The sequence below is a fragment of the Micropterus dolomieu genome, linkage group LG05 (genome assembly GCF_021292245.1).
Source record: "Micropterus dolomieu isolate WLL.071019.BEF.003 ecotype Adirondacks linkage group LG05, ASM2129224v1, whole genome shotgun sequence".
Lineage (NCBI taxonomy): Eukaryota > Metazoa > Chordata > Actinopteri > Centrarchiformes > Centrarchidae > Micropterus > Micropterus dolomieu.
In genome coordinates, this window is record NC_060154.1 from 11,896,101 (window position 1) to 11,908,226 (window position 12,126).

Consider the following 12,126-nt stretch of genomic DNA (forward strand, 5'->3'; position numbering starts at 1 on the left):
GAATGTTCTTTCCAATTACACCGATCTTTCCAATTAGGAGTTCTAATAACTATATATCCCTTTACAGGCCAGAATCTGAGGACTGTGGACAACATCCAGACTGTGTGACCTTCCAGACCCAGGACAGAGTAACAGACAGTTCAGTCAGGCAGCATACAGACACAGTTGTGTGGCAATATGGAGCACTTGGCCACAGAGTTGTGATACTGCGTTGCTGTTTCTGGAAGATATGCATCTGTTATCCTGATCCACTGGGACAACACAGAGGTTTAATCCTAGCAGGGTGTAAGATGTAATGTCACCAACTGCTACACAAATAATGATGGATACCTGTACATTGTTTTATGCCCAGGAGGGTAGAGAAAAATACAAAATAGATTTTCACTGTTCTGGATAATATTTTCATTCTTTTTTAAATAAAACATTGAAAATGATAAATGCCTTATCTTTACACTTGCAACATAAACAATCAAGCAACTACATTTCTGTCTTATGACTGAAATAATGACATCCAAATGTGGTATATCACTTGTTTATTGTTATTATATACTACTAAAACTACAACCTATATCACAAATAGATATTTTTTAAACATCAATAAAAATAAGTATATACAGGAAGAGACAAGGTGTGTCCAGATGTATCGACTGATTATGAAGACACTTCAGACTGTGCATGTAGCATCATATCATATCGCTGCTGTGGAGATGATTTAATATATCACAGTCACCTCTCTGATATGATTACCACATTTCAAAACCAACCATATTACTTTTTGTTTTATATTTTGCTGTATCTAGTAATACAGTTGGGGCAGGGACACCTGACTGAACCCCATGTTAACAGGGATCATCAGCTCTCCTGGTTCTGCTTCTAGGCATCTCCTCAGTAGTAGACAACTGTCGGAGGAGCAGGATGTCACTCTGGAGGTCTGCGATGTAATTGTAGTCCTTCTCCACCTTCAATAAGTACAAGCTCCAGTTCCTTGGCTTTCTGTTGTACACCTTGCTGTACCTGATAATAAGAAAGGAGGATCAGCTTAGTGAAAAGTTTGTAACACCTGTCATTGTTCTCTTATAGAGTAGTTAGCATTTCCACATAAAATGCAATCACTAACAATAAATCAGCACCATCTGTATTCCTCATACTGTTTACTATTCTTTGATTCATCACTTATAAATGTATTGAGTAAAATGTGCAGGAGTAATAAAAATGCTACATACTGAACTGTGTCATCAGCTTTTCTCCTGGCTGGACTATGGATACAGTAGTAATCCAGGCCAGCCAGCACGGTCCCATCAGCGTATATTGTTGAGAAGCACAGGGTTATGGAAGACTCCAAATCTGTAGGGGACCTGCAGGTGAAGGATTTTTTACTTCTGGTAAAATAAGTAATGGCATAACAGCACCAATTACAGTAACAGGTTTTCACACAGTACGTTTAGCTATGAACAATGTCAAACTATATTATAGGTAGCTTATGTACCAGAAACACACGATACTTGGGGACCTTTAGCCAGCGTCTTTCTCATAACTACAAACACACAGCTACATCACCACATTTGTAAAGAGTAACATACAGTCAAACAACGCCTGCAGACACAAGATAATCACATTAGATACCAGGTAAAGATAATAGTATAACAATAAATCTAGATGGTGAATAACTAAACCGGCTCAGTTTACACCTACATTGTCTTATGTCTAATGTTGGCGTCTAATGTCTAATGTTGGCGTCGGAAAACACAGCTTGCGCTGCTGTTTTCCAGCTCACCTACAGCTAGATAGAATTCATCGTCTCTACTCTGGCTCCTTGACCGGTCTGCACTCATAGCAACCGTTAGCTGTATTCGTAGGTAGCTACGTTTGCTAGCGATGAAAGTAACAAATTACCATAAAAATGATAAAAGCCAGATTACCTGTCCAGCAGAAATAAAGCCACCACGGTGTAACTTTTCAGCCCCTTGGTGTTCCTCAGTTGTCACTATCGTTGAAAAGCCATGCAGATATCACCCATCGCCCCTCAGGTCTGAGAGCTGACCGGGTGCGCGCATGTGGGCAGCTTCTGTAGCAGCAGGGCTGGTAGCCATGGCAGCGAGGGAGAGTGACAGTCACCCAGCCAATCATTGCATTCTGTCCGAATGGAACGAGTGGCTGTGTTTACTGCAGCCATGAAACCAGTCAACCAGTTTGCCCGTGGCATGCTGTCAAAAATCGATGATTCGCCACGAAACAGGCAGTTGTTATACCTTCAGTATACATGCTGACATCTGGACCAAATTTGATATGTATATTAAGAGTCGTGCCCTGAACACATTCATATGCCAATATTCACTCAATGTCATAGCGCCACCTGCTGGCAACCGGAAATGACACGATTTACTCTGGAATGTACTTCTCCTAACACATTGGACATATCAACTGTCCCAGAAAACCCTTAACACATTCATGAGGCATGCTGTAAAACTTGTGAGTTTTCGGTAAACGCTGTGGTGGTGGTTTGGCGGCGAAGTTCCACACTTCACCATGACACAGGAAGTTGTTGTAACTCAACTGTACATGCTCAGATCTTTACGAAATTTTAGTGCCACCTGCTGGCAACAGGAAATTACCTTTAACGAAGCAGCCCCCATGGCACGTTTCACCTACATGTATGAAATTTCTGTGGCACATGTATCATGTCCAGACATACAAAAAAGCCTCTTGGAGCAATGCCCTGAACCCAACAGGAAGTCTTATGCTGTAATGTACTACTCCTAGCAGGTTGGACGTATGAACTTCAAAACTGAACGCTGCTTGCAGCTTTAATTTAATTATTATCACTTTAATGATAAATAAGACAATCCAATTGAAATTCTACTCTAATTAGTCAACTTACCTATTTTTCCTATGATGAAATGTCATCAGTTTTTGAAAAACCCTAACACTTCAGATACCTGTCATTGTTGCAATACCTTTGTCACTGACAGTGGACAATAAAAATCAAAAATAAAATAAAGCCAGCCGTCTCTTCTCTTTTAACCTGGCAGAGGAAGCAGGGGCTGCAAGTCACACTGCTTGGCAACACAAGTGTTGAAAGCAGTCTTAAATAAGACTTTTACCTCCTTAAGTCAGCTGATCAGTGCTCCCTGCAGATGTGCTAATGAGACTGAAATCCATCCACTTGCAATACGAGTGTGGCTGTTTACACACTGGACTTGTTAAGACTCCCTTATTTCACACTGTCTTGCTTTCGTACAAGCGTATACCTAATGTAGCAAAGTGTATCTCTGCACATGCCCAAACATTCTGAAGTGCTGGAAACCATCTGTACTGTACATGCACTCACACATACACACACACACACACACACACACACACCCTCACAACGACGCAAGCATATAAACTCCGTAAAACACAATCATCTTATTCATCTTTCCTCTTTATCTGCTGATTTCTCGCCTCTGGATTTTCCCCCTGATTTCATCTCTCCACCATCTTCCTCTTTGTCTCCTCTATCTCTTCCATCTCAATGCTTTCACATCCCAGCCCACCTTTCTAAATCTATGCTGCCTTTCAGTTTCATAAGTAACTTATACAGAAAGCAAGAGAGACTGAGACCTATAGCTCTGTTTACTCTAATTGTTACACTTTTCATTGTTACACTTTGGCTGAAGTATACACAGGATTGTGAAAGAGAGGAAAAGAGAAAAACAGTGTAAGCATGCATGTATTTGTGTGTGTGTGTGTGTGTGCCCATCTGCGTGCAGTTCCCTGTGTATGTCCTGTTTCTACTTCCCCCATCTGTCCCTTCTGTCTTGACGTTCAAACCCTCTTCTAATGTGCTGTCCAATAAGGCAATGATTATCATATCGGTGCAATATTAGCTTCTATCACCGCCTGGCTGAGGATCAGTAATTGCTGTCTGTGCAGAGGAAATGGAGAAGGAAATTACATCTGCCTATACAAAGAGATTGTTTCCTTGTTAGTCCTAAGGGACTGTGATGACCCCACCGTGTGTGTGAACTTGATAGTGTTTCACGTATCTGTGTTTGTATTTATAATAGACCCTCACAGTATGCAGATGAATGTGGCACTAATATCAGAGTTGTATTAGGGAGAAGATTTGGACAAGGGCAGGGCTGATGTATAGGTTTCTCCTGCTGTCTGTAAGTGAGGTCTTTTTCCATGGTAGGTGGGGGGGAATTGCTTGGTGTTGTTTCATAAAAACAGGCCCCAAGTATAGAAGGGTTTGTATAGATTATGTAATCATAGACTTCGTCAGGTCACAACTGAAGAATTGTATTCTAATGTACTTTTTGTGCCTTGACAAAAGGCAGTAGGCTGGCATATGTTGCACGGATTTTTTTATTGTTCAATGGTATTTTATCCTCAAAGGAACTTAGATTGCAGAGAAACAAGCTGTTTGAACTTTGGAAACTGGTGGATTTCTAACAAAGCTTTGACACACAGTGAATCCATACTGTATAGTAAACCTGTGCTGAAAAACTTTAAAAATGACTACAGTGTTGACTTCAGTTGAGTTTTTAAACTTGAACTTGAGGTGAACCTGAGGTGACTTCTCATCTTGAGCTGACTTATGGCTTTACTGATGGTTCATTGGTCTCTTCCACATTCTCTCTTCTCTTCTCAATTTCTGATTTGCCACTGTTGCTATAAAGATCTTTTGGGTCTATAACTCTTTGTTTGTCAAATGTACGCAAGCAAACATAAGGACATTCAGACCCTAATGTTATCAGCAACATCAAACTACTTGCTTTCCTGTACCATGTCTGTGGGTGGGACAGAGTTTAAATCTTATTCTTATTCATTATCATGTCAGTCTTGTTCATCAGCATCATTTAAGAAGAGGTCCACAATTACTACAATAATTAATTGACTCAGGATTTTTTGGAAATTAGTATTTACAGCTTGAAACGAGGAATGAATGATTTCAGACATAAAGTGCTCTTTATGCTGGTGACTCAAATAAATGAACACGTTAAAACTAGCTGATTTGCATTGGAACTGCTCACATTAAGGCTCAGTGGCATGTAAAATACACACACACATGCAAAATGGACAGATCTACTATATGTAGGTAGACATAGGTAGGCATGAGAGATGGAAAGATTGATGATTGGATTAAAATTAATGCACAGTTTGGGTTTATTATTGCCACCATAAGAGTATGTGGGTGTTATATTGACATTGATCGTACTTGAGTAGGATGAGACAGAAAGCTGACTGGACTGCTTCATTAGGAAACCATTCCAGCTCCTCCAACTCCTTCTGTATACCAACGTGCATATAAGACCAGGCTTAAAACTCCCACTATGTAAAATGAAGCTGCATGTACATCAATCTATTTTTAAAGTTTTTTTAAATGGTGCTATCCATCACCTCTTTCCCATTTGTTCCTCCTGTATATCCCTGTATACATACATAGATACATACATATATATACATATATATATATATGTATATAACATTAAATATTAGTATTTAAATCTGAAAAAAGTTAACATTACTGCAGTAGCTTTGATTTCATGGATCTATAAGAAAAGAGCCCTACAAATAGAAGACAATCTGTGATCCTAAAAGGGAGACACGGATGCTTTAGACACTGGTGATGGTAATGCATATGTAGCTGGATAGCGGCAACAAACTGAAATGGCACATCACTCAGTAATTAATAACCATCAAGTATTAAGTCAAGCCACAATATAAATAGTATTTTATATTTGAAAATGTGTGGAATGGAAATCTGGGGGAGCCAGTTTGATGCAGCCCGATGCAGCTGATAAAATGAATAAAAGTATGTTATCTATAATTTACAGTCGCTATTCTTAGGTTTGTCAGTAGAGAATATGCTGGATCATTAGCCAGAACAAGCACAGACTCAGTGAGTTGATCTTCACTTAGCCTATAAAAAAGTTGTTTGTTTTATACCTCATTCTATTTGTAGGTCTATTTATTCTTAGACCGACAGATGGAGCAAACTGTTTTAAAGAAGGGAGGATTGTAGTGAGACAACTGTCAGGTGTGCCTGTGTGGTATTGGCAAATGGTTTACATGGCTCACAGTTCAGGTACAAGAGCCTGAGCAGAATTTTGCTTAGAGCCACAGGGAGTACAGTTCTGCCCCAGGGAGGTCAGTTCTGACAGCTAGTCTAAGTAATGTTACATTAACCTTACAATTATTTTTAATAGTTTGTCATTTTTAAATTTTCACTTTAATAATTAAAATGGTTGTCCGCTTGGTTAAATAAATGTAAATAATAAATGTGAACATCAGCAATATCACCTAGTGTCTTTTATTCACTGTAGAAATTCAGAATGTAATAGACTACTTAATAATTTGCTGATACTGGCTGATACACTCACCAACATGTGAATAAGTCAATCACTGGCACTTACTTTTTTCAACATCATCACTTCCAACAAAACAGTGAAAGCTCCATTTTTTAATCAACTTTACAAAGTATAAACCAAAATTATGATGTTAAACCTGACATGACTCAAAATTGATAAAACGCAGAGATTGCAACCACAATTTTATGTATGTCATATTTTTCTCTTTCTTCACCAGTGATAATTTTACTGCTGTACCAGAAGCTAGCAACATTTGCTAGCATGTTAGCTCACCAAATAAAAAAATTACTATTGCAAATGCAATTTAAAAAATTAACAATTACATCATACAGGGCCTTTGCACTGTAATGTTTGTTTGACCAGGGAAGTTGTCTGAAGGTTTAGCATTAACTATAATAGATATCTCCATCTTGGACCATCATTTCATTGACGTTCACCAAACTGTGGATTTACTTCATCTGGTTGACTGCATCGACTGATTGCAACAATTCCTTTTAATAGTTTGTTCAAAAAATTGCACTCTACTGTAAATGCTGATGTGACCTTTCAGCCCATCTGTGTCCCCTCTTCTCCCTCCTTCCTTGACTTCTCAGTGAGGAAATCCAGCAGCATGGTGCCAGCTCATATGGCCTGAGGGAGCAGAAAGAGGACAGAGGAGGCGGGAGAGGAGATTGAGCCACAATACTCCTGCTGGCAGGTAAACATAGAGTGTACCCACAACATCACCCTCTGTCTTCCTCCTGTACCCCCCTCTCTTTCTCTGTCTTTGTCTCGGTCTATTGTCTATTGCCTCAGTTCCCCCTTCCCTGCTGTTTGCACTGCAACCAATATTTGGGTCACTGCAGATATCACATTGTGTCACGACGCACTTGCATCAAATCGTTCTCACTTTCTGGGGTAACACACACACACACACACACACACACACACACACACACACACACACACACACACACACACACACACACACACACACACACACACACTGTACTGGGATTTACTTATACAGCTTTTTCCTCTCTCCTTTTCTGGCTTTGCTGGCAACAGATGGGCTGCAGTCTGTTTTCTGTGGAATTGTTTGTGATTGGTGAAGGACAGAGGGAAGGAGGAAAAGTGGAAAGTGAACTGCAAAGTGTCTTTGGGTGTACAGTGTGCAGGAAAGGGCTAGTCTATCTTGATCCTTTCATTTAATAAAGCTGGAAACACACCACAACACTGAAACCTTCAAAGACGAGAGCCCCAAACATATAGACTATTTTGACCAAAATAAACTATGTAAACCTAGCATTGAGCACATCTTCAAAAAATCTGTCAACAAAGAGAACCTACTGGACAACAGGTAACAATAATTGGTGTTGGGCAGCTAAGCGACCTTTGAAAGATGCAGCAATACAAATTTTCACATGTTCCTAAAACTAAAAGAACATTTTTGTTTTGCTAATATATGATGCAGTTTTTTCTGTATTACTGAGTTATTAAATAATTCTCACTCAACGCAAACCACCTTATTTTTTCACTTCCTCACAGTTTTCGTTCAATATTTAAATTATTATTACTCCTGCTTTATGATGTGGACAGTCTTGATTGCAGTCATAAAAATATTTAACAACTTAATAATCTTATAATAACTTCAGTCAGTGGCTGGATCGGTCAGTGGCTGGATCAGAAATCATTCCTCTGCATCACTGCAGAAGACCATATATTTCCTGCGTCTTGGAGGGTTTAGTACAGCGTCAGCTGTGGCTTTGAAGTCCAATCAATGAGAAATAGACTCGGCCACAAATGTTGTGTAGGCCACCGCTGATGATGTTGGTGATGCTGTGATGTCTTGTTGTTGCTTCCTCTTTGTTCTCTTTGCTTCTTGGTGTTGAACCAAGGTGGTTTCGTATGTCAGTAACCCACAGCTTAGTGCCTGCTGCCAGTGAAGATGGTCCTGTGCTGTGTCTTCTCAGGTGACAGGGCTGATGTTGAGGGACTTGAGGCATTCTTATGATGCTGCTGTGGGAAGCCAGTTTTCCTCACGCCAAATGACTAGAATGCCCCATAGAAAATGCCATACAGGATTTGTGCATTGTCCATCAGCTGGACATGGTTCATCCAGAGGAGACATAGCTGCCTCAGGAACGAGTACATACTGGGAATTGCGCTTTCTCCAGGACGGCTGTGTGAATTATCCTGTACCTCCAGGTTGTGCCCACGATGCGCCTCAGGCAGCGCAGATGGAAGCTGTTTAGCTTCTGTTCTTGATGTGAGTATGGAGTGTAAGCTTCGCTAGCATACAGGAGTGTGCTGATGACACAGGCTCTGTACTACTGTGCCTTCATGTGGACTAAGGTTTGTCATTGTACTATACTCTTGCTGTGAGCTTCCGAAAAGTAGAGGCTGCTTTTCTGATGTCACTCCTGAGTTTTGTTTGGCGTGCAAATTTACAGCCCACTTGTTTGGATAAATCCATAAACTTCATGCACCCAATGAAGCATGTAGGCTGTTGCAGAAGCTGTCCAGTGAGTTCTGGGCATCTCTCCCACCGTCAGAGGCAGACACATTTCTACACAAATTGAGGTAGGGTACCTTAAAACTGGTAAGTGCGGACCTGCTTTGTTGTATCTCTACAACAAAGCTCGAGTGTGTTGCATGTGTGTCGCCATCAGTAGGAGAGAGATTTTACCCACCCATTTTATAGAGGAATAGGGCAAAGTTCAACACTGTCTGTTAGTTTGAGGTCTTATTCCTTTTCCTCCTGGTGGCTTGAGGGCTGCAGGCTCTGATAATGTACAAGTACGTTTGAAGTGCCAAACAGTAAGAAAGCACACCACAAGCACATAAAAAACTCAACTCACTTTAATAACATTAGCTTTAAAATAAAGAGGAAAAAACAGACTGAACGCTATCAAGGGTCACACACTCAGTGGAAAAGGACTCACAAGGCACGACTCCAGATAACTCACAAAAATAGGTTTATTGCTTAGTCAAAAAACACAAGCGAAGGTACAAAAGACACTAGGCAGGAATCTATATCCAAAAACCAAAGCAAAGGTCAAATACACTTACAGGGAAAACACTGGAAACCGCTAGAACAACACAATCTGGCACAGACAACAAGGAGGAGTGGGTTTAAATACACTAAGACAAGGGAGACAATGAGACGCAGGTGCAGCACACAAGGGCGGGGACAGGCAATCACATATGGTAGGAGGGCAGACAAAGACCAGAAATGAGACACACGAAGTAACTCACACAAGTGGAAACAAATAATGAAACTGACTAGGGACAAATAAAGTGAGCTGATGCCCTAGCTGCGGGAACTGGGCATGACAAACACTCTATTCTGCCTTGTTCTTGTTACTGACTCTTTTCTGCTGTGTTCTTGTTACATAGCCCATCTCTGCGTCTGTGGTGGACTTTGACCTTATTGCATTTGCCGCTGTATTTGTTTTTATATTGAAACACTTGCAAACTCCAACACCCAAGTGAATGCCATTTCACATGAAAATGTGAAAATACAAAAACATTTTAATGCCAGTAAATATCTTCATTTATAGTACCCACTTTTGCTAATGGAAATGTGGTGTATATCCTTCATGACACCTTGACTCCTTTTATTTTCCATGTCTTTTTTCTTAGCTTTACCCACCACGCACAGACACATAAACAGCCACTGACATCTCTTACTCTTGCCCTACAAATTCCACTCACTGTCACTCCCTCAGAGCTCCATCGAATCACTATTGACCGTTGCTGGGGCTAATCGAAGGCCCCAGCGGCCTTCTTGTCCTGATGGTTAATAGTGACCCACCTACCCACCTTTCACTGCCACCACCCTCCCTGTTCTATCTCTCGGTCTCACCCCTCTCTTCGGCTCATGCTCTGGGTTGATTCAATGGCATTGATCCCCTCTACCTCTTGACCTCCTTCTAGAAGAAGATTTACTGATGTAGCTTTCTGACTTTGAATGCATTGCTGGCTCTTTCTAGCTACAGTTTTGCTCCGTTCCCACAAATAAAAAATTATTCCACAAACATTAAATATAATTGGGTATGTTCAGCTTAGGTGTATACAAATAAAATGCACCAAAAGTGTTGGTAATAATACTTACCCCCTGTATTTCTTCATTGCATCTTTTCAGGTTAAATAAAGAGAGTTTATTACACAACCACTTGTAATATTATAATAACATAGGAAACACTAAATCTCAAAGTCTAAACCCTATTAAATCATTACTATAATTAAAAATCATTTCATCATGATTTATATTTTGTCATTTATGTAAATTATATCTCCCTACTATATCGAATGGTACTATTATTTTTTGTTTAAATAGCTTTTTTATATGTAAAACTCATAATCAGCCTTAAAAACGTAAAAACCCAACTTGTGAAATATGTAAGTAATAATAGAATGCAAACTGAATCATTATAAAGCCTCCAAAGGACATAACCTTAGTCGTCAATGGTAGCCATTGCCCTGATAAGTGGGCACTAATGTGCAGAGTAGGAGTGCAACAACTGATCGACGTAGTCAACAAAAATCGATTATTAAATTTGTTGCCAACAATTTTAATAATTGAATCGTTCATGATGTCATCGGGCAGTAACAACACCGTCAGTCAGTTTAACGGAGTAAATTGATGTGAACAGTAAAGTTACTAAAACAACCCAACATCAGCGCTGTTATAACACCTTCACAACTGAAAACCTCCAGAGTGTGGGAGCATTTCACTCTTCACTCAGCCAAAAAGGTTGTGAACTGCAGTATCTCAACAATGGAGCATCTGAAGAAGAGGCACGTAACCTTGTGGCTCTGTGGATGTTGAAGACTCGTCTCGGTAAGCTAGTTAGCAAGCTATCTTCACATTATGAGCTGTACCATTTTCTATACAGTTTCCCATGGTTAATTAATTGTTAATGGCGTTGAGAGTGGCAAATAATTATGACGCACAACAATCCTGTTTAACATTGCAAATGTGCACTAACTTTACAATCATAAACAATGCATCACTAATGGCAATGTTTAAAGCTGGACAATGTGTTGCTGCTGAGGGCACAAGATTAGACAACACCGGACAAGTTTATACTTCCTAAAGAAAAAAATAGTTCTTCTATCTATGAGTGAGGTGGTGGCTCATCTGCCCCAGACTCCCTTAAAAAAATCAGAGTTGTGAGTTGTTGAGTTAGGGGAAACTAAACGTTGTGAAATGCTGTCTACTACAAAATTTTTATTATTGGGCCCCTCTTGTAAATTCGGCAAATGTAATGCATGGCATTGTCCCTTTCTTTGTATATTAAAATAGTGTCAGTTTGTCCCGGTGTGTTGCAGTACCAAGACAGCAGATCAGCTGTTCAGATCAGTGCTACGCAGTTCTGCACAGACACTTACACTCACCTAAAGGATTATTAGGAACACCTGTTCAATTTCTCATTAATGCAATTATCTAATCAACCAATCACATGGCAGTTGCTTCAATGCATTTAGGGGTGTGGTCCTGGTCAAGACAATCTCCTGAACTCCAAACTGAATGTCAGAATGGGAAAGAAAGGTGATTTAAGCAATTTTGAGCGTGGCATGGTTGTTGGTGCCAGACGGGCCGGTCTGAGTATTTCACAATCTGCTCAGTTACTGGGATTTTCACGCACAACCATTTCTAGGGTTTACAAAGAATGGTGTGAAAAGGGAAAAACATCCAGTATGCGGCAGTCCTGTGGGCGAAAATGCCTTGTTGATGCTAGAGGTCAGAGGAGAATGGGCCGACTGATTCAAGCTGATAGAAGAGCAA

The 12,126-nt window shown here is 40.2% G+C and overlaps 1 long non-coding RNA gene across 1 annotated transcript; it reads right to left on the reverse strand.

The window, feature by feature from the left end:
- Positions 1-612: 612 nt before the first annotated feature.
- On the reverse strand, positions 613-2,141 carry LOC123971776. Its single transcript, XR_006825283.1, has 3 exons — positions 1,920-2,141; positions 1,224-1,355; positions 613-1,014 (listed from the first exon to the last, which is right to left on the reverse strand). It is a non-coding gene; the product is annotated as an uncharacterized LOC123971776 (long non-coding RNA).
- Between the last annotated feature and the right edge of the window lie 9,985 nt (positions 2,142-12,126).